General features: G+C 40.4%; 1 long non-coding RNA gene across 2 annotated transcripts in view; it reads right to left on the bottom strand.

Moving 5' to 3' along the window:
• LOC132398464 (uncharacterized) overlaps positions 1 to 12202 on the bottom strand; it is a 56117-nt gene that overhangs the window by 18738 nt on the left and 25177 nt on the right. The window lies entirely within an intron of this gene.

Here is a 12202-nt window from a genome sequence, read left to right as displayed (position 1 = left end):
GCTGTTTCCCACCCACTGTTCTTGACTTAATGCTATGCCTGATGGTAGTGGGTCAAAAAGGTGGTTGGACAGATGGGAGGGAGCACTGACAATGCTAAGGCACCTGGCTACTCATCTCTAATATGTGGAAGAGAGATCCCGATGATTCTCTCAGCAATCTTCGCAATCCTTTGTGGGGACATGTTGTTAGATGCCTTGCAATTTCCATATCAATCAGTGATGCAGCTGGCCAGGACACTCCTGATGTAAAACATGGTTAAAATAGTGGGGGGGTCTCACTCATCACTAACTCCTCAGGAAGTGGAGATGTATCTTGAGGAGATTGCTCAATCTTCTCTATAGTTTGCTTATTTTATGTTTGGTCTCGTCTATTACAGTTTTAATTTCTCTATTGTATCCTTATTGTCTGATCAACTATTTATTTCTACAATCAGACCACATTAGAATTAGAAGGTGCCTGTCTTTTCAGTGTTTTTATTTTCTTTCTGCTGATGTACTTTCATTAATTTCAATTTCCAAATAAAGATGAGCAAATGATTTATCAACCCTAAGAATAAATGGACAGTTCTGTCCATTTATTCTAGTACAAAAACAGTACATGTACAAATCCATACTGGTTTCTTCTGATCTACCGAACTTTTGCAATATGTTCAATTATTGGATACTTAATTATAAATTCTAATTTCCTGATAGCAGGCACGTTAACATACTTACTATTCTTTAGTTTCTAGATGTGAGATATATCATTTTCAAATCTTAACAGATTTTGTAAGTTTATTAAATCAGATGCTGGAAATTTAAAAAGAAGTATTATTGGAAACAGCAGGTCAGGAGTATCTAATGGAGAAAGAGAAAAACAGGGATAATGCTTTAGACTAACACAAAATGCTGCCTGGCCTGCTGAGTTTCTCCAGCATTTTGTGTTTGTTGCATGGATTTCCAACATCTGCAGATTCTCCCTTGTTAATGTTTTACACTGATGACAGGTGTAAGTTTGATTGTGCAAATAACTGGAAGGTGAGTGATGTTTGTGTGATGTCACACCTACAACACTCAATGACAGCAAAACCAAAAAGCTGATAGTGGATTTTAGGAAGGGTAAGATGAGGAAACACAAACCAATTCTCATAGGGGGATCAGACGTGGAGAGAGCAGGCAATTTCAAGTTCCTGGGTGTCAACATCTCTGAGGACCTAACCTGGATGCAACATATTGAAGCAGCTATAAAGAAGGTAAGATAGCTGCTATATTCCATTAGGACATTAAGATTTGGTTCTCAACTAAGTCACTCAAAAACTTCTACAGATGTACCATGAAGAGCATTCTGACAGGCTGCATCACTGTCTGGTATGGGGGGGGGGGGTGGTGGAGGGGCACTACTGCACAAGATCGAAATAAATTGCAGAAACTTGTGAAAATTAGTCCATCATGGGTACCAACCTCCGCAGTATTCATGACATCTTTAAGGACTGGTGACTTAGGAAGGCGACGTCCATCATTAAGGATTCCCAACACCCAGTACATGCTCTCTTCACTGTTATCTTGGGAAGGAGGTGTTGTGGTGCGGATGAAGTCACCGAGAAAATTACCGGTAGATACAAAGCAGCTTCTTTGTTCGACAAAACAAGGTACAGCTCCCCTCCCAATTATTTTGTGTGCCTCTACATCAACCTTATCATCCCTAATTGCTACCTACAAAATGCCAAGTAGAGAGATTGTTCCAGAGATTTTAAAACCAGTCTTAGAAATGCAGCTTTGTTTGTATTCCTGTTGGCTCTTCCCCTGCACGTCGATTGCAGCATAATCACATTCTTCGTCTTCACCCTTTCATTCTGTGGTCACCAAAATTCTCTTTCTGGGGCACCAGCAAGGTAAGTGCATGCAGCTCACAGGCCCTCTCATCAATGTACAGGAAAGGGTTGTGGTGGTCTCTATTTGAATGACTACAAGGACCACTCCCTGGTGGTACCCCCAACGAAATGTCCAATCTATCATTGACCTGACTGCTGAAAGGGTCCAGTTCATTTGTATTCACTCCTCTTTCAGACTGGGAGTGACTGCCTTCAGATGCCATGTGCAATCTTTCTCAGTCTGCCTTGCCATCGAAGTTGTGGAATTTGCTGTCTCTGCTTTAACTTGAATCGCTCCCCATCTATTTTCCCCAATATCTTTTCTGTTCTATGCTATTAAACTAATCATCTACTTTCAGCAATCGGCCTTCATTACAGAGTACCGTCACCATTACACTTGCTATTGACCATCATGCTATTCATGGGTTTCTGTAATGCTCTCTGTGTCTTCTTCCTTCGCATTTCCCGCAGGTATGTTTTCATCAACTGTGGTCAGGTCTAGTGTGGCTGGCTGGTGTTCATCCCTTCGATTCTCTGTAATTACATGGTTCCTGGGTAGATGTGATCCCCCTGCTCTGTCTGTGGGAGCAACAAGAAGCTGTGTGGTATGTTTTAACCTGAGTCCAGTGTTTCCACTGGCTGCCTTGCCAAGTCTGCACACAGACACAAGTGTCACTTGTACAAAGTACCATCCTATTAAAATGATGATTTTGCCGAAATTTTTATACTTATTTCAAGCCTTACCAATTTTTATTCCTAAATCTTTTTTTGATAACATTGATTCAAAAGTTTCCTCATTTGTGTGGCAAAATAAAAACCCCAGACAGTTACAGAAATCTAAAAAAGATGGTGGTTTAGCCTTACCCAATTTTAGATTTTACTATTGGGCGAATAATATTCGAAATTTAATATATTGGAAATTAGATTTAGATTCACCATTGTGCCCACAGTGGGTAAATTTAGAATGTAATGATGTACAAGGATATTCTTTATTTTCTGTTCTTGGCTCTTCTCTTCCGACTGACTTAGTTAAACTTAATAAACAGATATCTAACCCTATTGTCAAACATACATTACGAATTTGGTTTCAATTTCGTAAGTTTTTTACTTTGAAAAACTTTGTTCTTAATAGGCCTATCTTACTTAATTTTTTTTAAACCTTCTTTAATAGATCAAACTTTTAGTATATGGAAAAGGAAAGGTATATGTTTTCGTGATCTTTTTTCTGAAGGTAGTTTAATGTCTTTTGACCAACTTTCTAACAAATTTAAGTTACCTAAATCTAATTTTTTTAGATATTTACAAATTAGAAATTTTTTATATAAAGTTTTACCATCCTTTCCTAATTCAACTTTGATAGATTTTTCAGATATGATTTTTACTTTAAATCCCTGTCAGAAAGGATTAGTGGCTTTTATTTATAATATGATTATGAAGATACAACCAGAGGTATCGGGTAGAATTAAACAGGAATGGGAAAAAGAACTTCAATACAATATATCAACAGAAAAATGGGAAAAATTTTTACAAATGGTTAATTCTTCTTCTACATGTGCTAAACATGGTTTAATACAATTTAAGGTCGTACATAGAGCTCATATGTCTAAAGATAAGCTTGCTCGGTTTTATTCTCATGTTAATCCTCAATGTGACAGATGTCATTTAGATGTGGCTTCATTGACCCACATGTTTTGGTCATGTCCTACCTTACATAATTATTGGAAGGACATATTTGCCACCATTTCCTCAGTTTGGAATATTGATTTACAACCTCATTCTATTACTGCAATTTTTGGTATACCAAATGAAGATGATAGTCGACTCTCCCCTTCAATTAGACGAATGATTGCCTTTGTAACATTAATGGCCAGGAGGTCTATATTACAAAATTGGAAAGAAGTAAATCCTCCTATCACATTTCAGTGGTTTTCCCAAACTATTTCTTGTTTAAGTTTAGAAAAAATTAGAAGTACTATTTTCGATTCATCAATTAAATTTGAAGAAACTTGGGGACCGTTCATTCGATACTTTCATATGAATTAATTTGGCTTATTCCGGACCTTTACTCTTTTAATTCTGTTCTGGTATGGAGTTCCAGAGTTTTTGACACTACCATATATATATATATATATATAAACTATTATTATTGCCCATGTTAGTTTAGGTTTATTTTTTTTCTATTTCTTAATATACATTTTTTCCTGTATTTTATATATTTTTTTCTTTTGACGATTATCTTTAATCTTTTTCATGTATAATATAGGTTAGAGTGATTATTGTACAAACTTCATTTTTTGCTGATAGTTTAATGAGATATTGTTATCTTATTACTAATTTAATTTCAAATTTAATGTATTCATAACCTATTTAATACAATACTATGTTATGTTTTTTTTAATATATGAAACTTAATAAAAAGATTGAAAAAGAAAAAGTACCATCTGTGGTCCTATCCATCTGGGAGCAAACCCTGTCCTTTCTGGGAACATCCTCACCATGACTTGGTCAGCTGGCTGTGGGAGAGAACTAACTCCTTTTCCTCTGGCTCTCTCTGATCAGTAATGCACTGATGTTGCTTTGCTTGGCCTTTGAAAACTTTAAGTTGGTCACTGTGGTGGTGAAAATACTACATTTTGCTGCTCCTCTTTGATGACTGCTAAAAGCCCTTTGTAGCACTTGATTTGCTGTCAAGAGCTTCTGAAGAGCAATGTTCTTACGAGAACTGCAACATATTTAGATTAGTTGTCAACTGTAGCCTGAGTTCCTGCTTCAAGGCTAAGCGCAGCTTGGTCCAGTTAAAACTGCAGACTGGACATATCATGAGATATAATCACTTCTCTGTATGATAAGCTATCTATCTCTCTGTATAAAAGGTCAACTTGCATACGCGTCTGGTCAGAGTCAGTCTCTCCACCGTGAGGGTTGGCTCTCTGTGATCATAACGACAATAAAGGTTCTCGCTGCAAACTGAGCCCAGAGAGTCTCTGTCTTTTATTTTAAGTAAAGTGTTAAAACTCTGCTACAACAGTTACAAAGTCCTTTCACATACTGTTTTATTCGATCTCTGTAAGCCTTAGGCTCCCCACGACCTGTAGTTACCCAAGGGAGTCACATGCTCGTTCCATCAATAATTCATAGGGGCTGAAACACAACGTGCAGTTTGGTGTTGCTTGTAATCTCATCAGAATTCTTGGTAATGCATAATCCAATGTCTATCCGGTCTTAGCTATAGCTTTGGCTAAGGCATTCTTGGTTGTTCAGTTTCTGAGTGTGGTAGGCTATATGGAACCATTGTCAAATGGACAAATGGAACAGTTGGCACATTTCCATTATCACTATTTCTGTGAAATGTGAGCCCTGATCCGAGTCCACCAGAACTGTGGTTCCCACCTTGTGAGGAATTCCTGAAGTAGAATCCGTGCAGCAGTGCTGGCGATGCGGTCCCTTGCTGGGAAAGCCTCTACCTACTGGGTGAAGTGATCCATAATTACTTGAGAGTAGCTTTCCCCCCACTTTTGGGTAGGGACAGCATGAAGTCCAACAGGATATCTTCCCAAGGTCCCCTTGGCTGTGGTTGATCTGCTCTTACCAGGGCTATGCTGGGCACAAATGATACAATGGCGGCAGAATTTCTCAACACCTTCGCCCATCCTTGGCCACTATCAGTCTTGCTGGAGGGTTATGATCATGTTCTGCCTCCCTTGATGCATCACCCCTTGTATCTGCCTAATACATAGTGGTACCACTACTCATTACTCCCAATGCGTCTAGCTCCCATCTGGTTCCTCCTATCTTCCCATTTCTCCTTCTCTTCTGCCTCCACCTCTTCATATAATTTTACTAAGCTGGCTTTCATCATTTGTCCCTGCACTCTTGCAAGTTCAATTGCCTCTTCTTCTTCTGCTGCCTTCTTCACAGTAATGTCTGCCCACCCATTTCCTTTCTGCTCCTTGCTCTCCCCTTTCTGGTGAGCTTTTAGTTTAATTACTGCCACCTCACCTTGCAGAATCTCTAAGACACTGGCTATTGTTCTTAAATTGCCAACTTCAACACTGAAGCATGTTGACAGGGAGGATGTTAGATTGAGCTTATCCAATGTCAGTGCCACGACTTTATGAAAAATGGCTGGACTATTGTGGAATCCTTGGGGGGAATCTGGCCCATGTATATTGCTGCTCACCCAAGGTGAAAGTCAATTGGTCAAGGGACTTGGGTGCGAAGGAGAGTCCCTCAAATCCATTAGTGATATTCAGGACTGGAAAAACTTTACATTCAGGACTGTTACAGGGCTCACGACTAATGGGATGCAATCTCAGCATCGTCTTACGGGCGGTATAGCCTATTGTTAATGGATATGACTCACTGGGCTTCTTTACTGACCATATAGGCAAGTTAGTAGTTGCCATAGTCCGTCTAAGTATCCCAATGTGTTTTAGTTCCTTCACTTTACCGTCGACAGCAGTCAGTGCATCAGTTTTTATAGGGTACTGCTTATGGGGTTCATATAGCCTATTTTAACCAGTTTTATCTTTACTCAACCACAATCTAGCCCAGGCATGGGCAAACTACGGCCCGCTTTTTAATCCGGCCCGAAGAACTTGATGAAATTATATTAATAAACCTTGTTAACGTTTTTCCCCGCAATTCTGGCGTTTTCCCAATAGATGACGCACTCTATATACACTTGTGGCGACCCATTTCCTGGCACATCCGAACCGGCTCACAATTAGCCAGCGTTCCGGCTAAGGGAGATAGCCTGCGGGGATTTGCGAGCACAGAGCTTTGGAGCCTCTGCGCAGGGGGGCAGGTTGAGGGAGGCTTAAAAGTGAGGCTGGGGATTTCGAGTAAAGTTTTTTTCTTTGACTGCAGTTACCGACTCCGTGTCGTAATTTTAGCGCTGCATGTAGCACACCGCTACACATTGACCTTTGTTGAGGTGCAACGTACTACTCCACATTTGCGCTTTACTCTTTGTTCGGCTTGACCTATTTGTGTGAACAGGTGTTCAGCGTCATGAACATCAACAAAGCCAGCCACAGATCCAAGTTAACTGACCAACACCTCAGATCCATCCTGAGAATCGCCACAACAAAACTAAATCCAGAGTTTGATGCGCTGGCTAAAAAGGGAGACCAACAACACTGTTCCCACTGAAATTAAAAATAAGTTTCTTCGTTGTGTTATGTAAAAAATGCATTTGAAAATATTTTTTTCAATAAGCCTTACATGTTACATGTCATTTCTGTTAAGTGATGGACATGAGTAGTGCGCAGGTGCACGTACGTTCTCAAAATAAAAAATGCGCTCCAGATCAAATAACGCGCTCCGCATACTGGCGCGCCGTCACTGTTCTGTCTTTGGGCTGGTCGTTGTTGAGTTTTGGCACAGGGGACAATTGAATAAGAAGGAGCAGGACAAGTAGACCTGTGCAACAGTATATAAGTGACTTCATAAGATTTTCTCAAATAGAAGTTTATTATCACTGACATATGTGGTAAAATTTGTTGTTTTGCAACAACAGTACAGTACAAGACGGTGCAAGATATGAAAATTACTGTAGGTTACAAAATATATAAATAGTGTAAATCAGGGGTGGGCAAACTTTTTGACTTGTGGGCCACAAAGGGTTCTAAAATTTGAAAGGGAAAGGTGATGTAACACAATGGTAAACATGCCTCTGTCCCAACTTTTGTTGAGTGTGTTGCAGCCATCAAATTCTAAATTTTTGTATATTTACAAAATACAATTAAGTTGGTCAGTAAGACTATTGAAAATAATTTCTTTGTACTTTTGTCAGATAAATAAAGGTTGACGTGAATTAACATATCACAGATTTTTGTTTTTATTGCATTTTGGAAATTATCCCAACTTTTCTGGAAATGGGGTTTGTACAATGTATGGACAATGTTTTCTTTGAAACTACATACAACCTTCAAGCCTCCTGATTCACACCCACACCGCAGGCATCCAAATGATTTCTAATCAGCATTGTCTGGACTGAGATTCACAGCTATTCGGAACCAATTGTTCAGAGCTGCACTCCAAATTAAATGTACAATACATTTTCAGATGTGAAGACTAGTAGCCAAAGTCAATTATTAAATGTATATGTCCTAAACCCAAAAATCTCTCTAACAGGTGGTATAGAAGCCTGAAGGCACACACTCAGCGATTCACAAACAGCTTCTTACCCTCTGCCATCCAAAACATTCAAAGGTTTATTTTAGTATCAGAGGATACAACTGAAAATCTTCAGTTTTCCGGGTAGTCTTGAAACCAAGACAGGAAAGAAAGGCAGCATAATCATCAATCCCCAAATCCCATCTCCCCACAGATGAAGTGAAGAGCTTAAAAGTCACAAACATGAGAAAATCTGCAGATACTGGAAATCCAAGCAATGCACACAAAATGCTGGAAGAACTTAGCAGGCCAGACAGCATTTATGGAAACAGTTAACTTTTAAAGCCAAAACCCTTTATCAGAACTGGGAAAAAAGATAAGAAGTCAGACAGGATTAAGGAAAACCCCAAGGTATTCTACAAGTATGTGAAGAGCAAGAAGATGTGACAGAATAGGACCAATCAAGTGTGACAGTGGAAAATTGTGTACGGAACCAGAGGAGATAGCAGAGGTACCTAATGAATACTTTGCTTCAGTATTCACTACGAAAAAGGATATTGGCGATTGTAGGGATGATGCAGCAGACTGAAAAGCTTGAGCATGTAGATATTAAGGAAGAGGATGTGCTAGAGCTTTTGGAAAGCATCAAGTTGATAAGTCATCGGGACTGGACAGGAGGATTGCGAATGCTGTTCCCTTATTCAAGAAAGGGAGTAGAGATAGCCCAGGAAATAATAGGCCAGTGAGTCTTACTTCAGTTGTTGGTAAGTTGATGGAGAGGCAAAATATGATTAGGAAGAGTTAGCATGGCTGTGTCAAAGGCAGGTCATGCCTTACAAGCCTGATTGAATTGTTTGAGTTTGTGACTAAACACATTGATGAAGGTAGAGCTGTAGATGTAGTGTATATGGATTTCAGCAAGGCATCTGATAAGGTACCCATGGAAGGCTTAATGAGAAAGTAAGGATGCATGGGATCCAAGGGGACATTGCTTTGTGGATCCAGAACTGGCTTGCCCACAGAAGGCAAAGAGTAGTTGTAGATGGGTCATATTCTGCATAGAGGTCGGTGATCAGTGGTGTGCCTCAGGGTCTGTTCTGGGACCCCTACACTTCGTGATTTTTATAAGTGACCTGGACGAGGAAGTGGAAGGATGGGTTAGTAAATTTACTGATGACACAAAGGTTGGGGTGTTGTGGATAGTATGGAGGGCCATCAAGAGGTTACAGTGTGACTCTGATAGGATGCAAAACTGGGCGAGAAGTGACAGATGGAGTTCAACACAGATAGTGTGAGGTGATTCATTTTGGTAGGTCAAATATGATGGCAGAATATAGCACTAATGGTAAGACTCTTGGCAGTGTGGAGGATTAGAAGGATCTTGGGGTCCGAGTCCATAGGACACTGAAAGCTGCTATGCAGGTTGACACTGTGGTTAAGAAGGCATACGGTGCATTGGCCTTCATCAACCGTGGGATTGAGTTTAAGAGCAGAGAGGTAATGTTGCAACTATATAGGACCCTGGTCAGACCCCACTTGGGAGTACTGTGCTCAATTCTGGTCACCTCACTAGAGGAAGGACGTGGAAACATAGAAAGGGTGCAGAGGAGATTTACAAGGATGTTGACTGGATTGGGGAGCATGCCTTATGGGAATAGGTTGAGCGAACTCAGCCTTTTCTCGTTGGAGCGATGGAGATTGAGAGGTCACCTGACAGAGGTGTTCAAGATAATGAGAGGCATTGATTGTGTGGATAGTCAGAGGCTTTTTCCCGGGGCTGAAATTGCTAGCATGAGAGGGTATAGTTTTAAGGTGCTTGGAAGTAGGTACAGAGGAGATGTCAGAGAGTGGTGAGTGCGTGGAATGGGCTGCTGGTGGCAGAAATGATAGGGTCTTTTAAGAGGCTCCTGGATAGGTAGATGGAGCTTAGAAAAATAGAGAGCTATGGGTAAGCCTAGGTAGTTCTAAGGTAAGGACATGTTCAGCATAGCTTTGTGGACCGAAGGGCCTGTATTGTGTTGTAGGCTTTCTATGTTCTATGTAGAAGGAAGGTGTGGGGGGGGGGGAAGTGGGAGGAAAAAAATACAAGATGGTAGGTGATAGGTAAAACTGGGAGAGGGGGAGGAGAGAAGAGCTGGCAAGTTGATTAGTGAAAGAGATAAAGGATTGAAGAAGGGAGAATCTGACAGGAGAGGGTAGAAGCACATGGAAGAAAGGTAAAGGGGAATGAGATGTTAAAGGGTTAATTTGTCCTACTGACATGTAAGAAATTAGATGTTAAACTACATCATGGACTTCCTTGTCTCATACGCATGAGGTGGCAATCTAATTATACTTTGTTCTTTGAAAATGCTTAAGGCTAAAAATAAGATACTTTGGTTGAAAAATACGGAAGTCTCTAATTGCACATATTGTTCTTGGGTGGCTGACCTTCACTTCTGTTTTAGGTGATTAAGTGTTCTTTGTCTTGTATTATCTCTGTTGCTAAGCATGTGATCTGCGATGTGGCAAAACTGTATATTGTGTATGTGACTGAGCTGTCTTGCAAATAGAATATAAAAGGAAGAATTGTTCCCCTGTTTGGTGAGTATTGCTTGTCTGAACTCCGCACGCACTAGAGTTTAGGTGAGCGGCTCACCCAGGCAAGCTTGCGCTGGTTTAAACAAACCTTCATAAGTTACAGATTTCAGTGTCTTGCATTTGTATCAAGTGTAAAAGGGTCTCGGAAAAACAAACTTGACAGGAGGAGCACCAGAGAGAGGTGATTAGCAGGTACAGATATAATGTGAGAGAGGGAAACAGGAATGGGGAATGGTGAAGGAGACGGGGGTGGGGGGGGGGGGGGGGAGGGTCCAATTATCTAAGTGTGAGAAATCAATGTTCATGCCATCAAATTGGTGGCTGCTCAGATAGAGTATAAGGTTTTGCTCCTTCAACCTGAGTGTGGCTTACAAGTTTAACAGGGGCACTTCTCGAATCCATTCTGCATTTGTTTTCCTACATCTTGACTACTAAAAATACCAGTTAATCACTGGTGTAAATCATACCACTAGAAATACCATACCAGTTGCTTCATCTGGAAAGACCATTTGGGGGTCCACATGGCACCAATTAAGGTAAAAGGGCAGGTTTTGCATCTCCTGCAGTTGCATGTGAGAGTGCTGTTACAGATTAAATAGCAATTCAGTTCTGTAGATATAGATGCAACATTATTTTATTCAATTACAAACATCCAGGGGAGAATGGTGAAGAAAATTTCTCCAAGTGTTAGAAATGAGGGCAGTTGTTGACAATTGACATGATACTATTACATCCATTTATGGTTCTTGCAATGGCAGGTGAATCTGTTTGTATGCCTGATATAAATTCTCTCTTGCAGCTTAGCAACTAATGCCATTACAGCACCAGCAATCCAGTTCAATTCCACCGTTGTCTGTAAGGACTTTGTGCATTTTCCCTGTGTCCACGTGGTTTCCTCCCACATTCCAAAGGTGTATGTGTTAGTTGATTAATTGGCAACATGGGTGTAACTGGGTGGCTCAGACCGTTGAGCATAAGTGCGTGTTACATGCCACCCTTCTCTCCCACCCCTCCATTTTTAATTTATTTCCTAGTGATACCTATATCCTTTTACTCAGCCTTTCCACATCTATTTGAACCCCACAGTATCTGGAGCACCATGTACAGTTCTGCTCCCCAAATCTGGAGAAGGATGTGACCACACTGGAGAGGGTGCAGAGGAGATTAATAGGGATGCTACCTGGGATAGAACAATTCAGTTATGAGGGAAGGTTGTGTTTGTTTTTCTTAGAGCAGAGGAAATTGAGGGGACCAGATAGAGCTATATAAAATTATAAGGAGTGAAGATGGGTACATAGTAGGGAATTTTTACCTATTGTAGAAATGGTTACAATTAGAAGACATAGATTGAGGGTAATGGATAAGAAGTCTAGAAAGGAAGAATGTTTACACCCTGAGGGTGCTCAGAATTTGCAAGTGCAATGCCTGAGTAGGTGCTGGAGGGATTTACTCGCATATTTAGGAAGAGTTTGGACAGTCAGTTGAATGATCAAGATATAAAAGGATGTATGTGTTAGGCACTTCTTAAGTGCTAGTAAATCAAATGAGCATACATTTGAGGGAAGTTAATGTAGAAATAGCATGGGCTCTGACAGAAATATGTCATTAGAAACGGGGATGGTGCCGGAGGATTGGCGTATTGCTCATGTTGT

Source organism: Hypanus sabinus, chromosome 8 (assembly GCF_030144855.1).
Source record: "Hypanus sabinus isolate sHypSab1 chromosome 8, sHypSab1.hap1, whole genome shotgun sequence".
In the NCBI taxonomy this organism is placed as follows: domain Eukaryota; kingdom Metazoa; phylum Chordata; class Chondrichthyes; order Myliobatiformes; family Dasyatidae; genus Hypanus; species Hypanus sabinus.
Note: the sequence above shows the minus strand (reverse complement) of the source record. Positions and strands in the feature narration are given on the sequence as shown.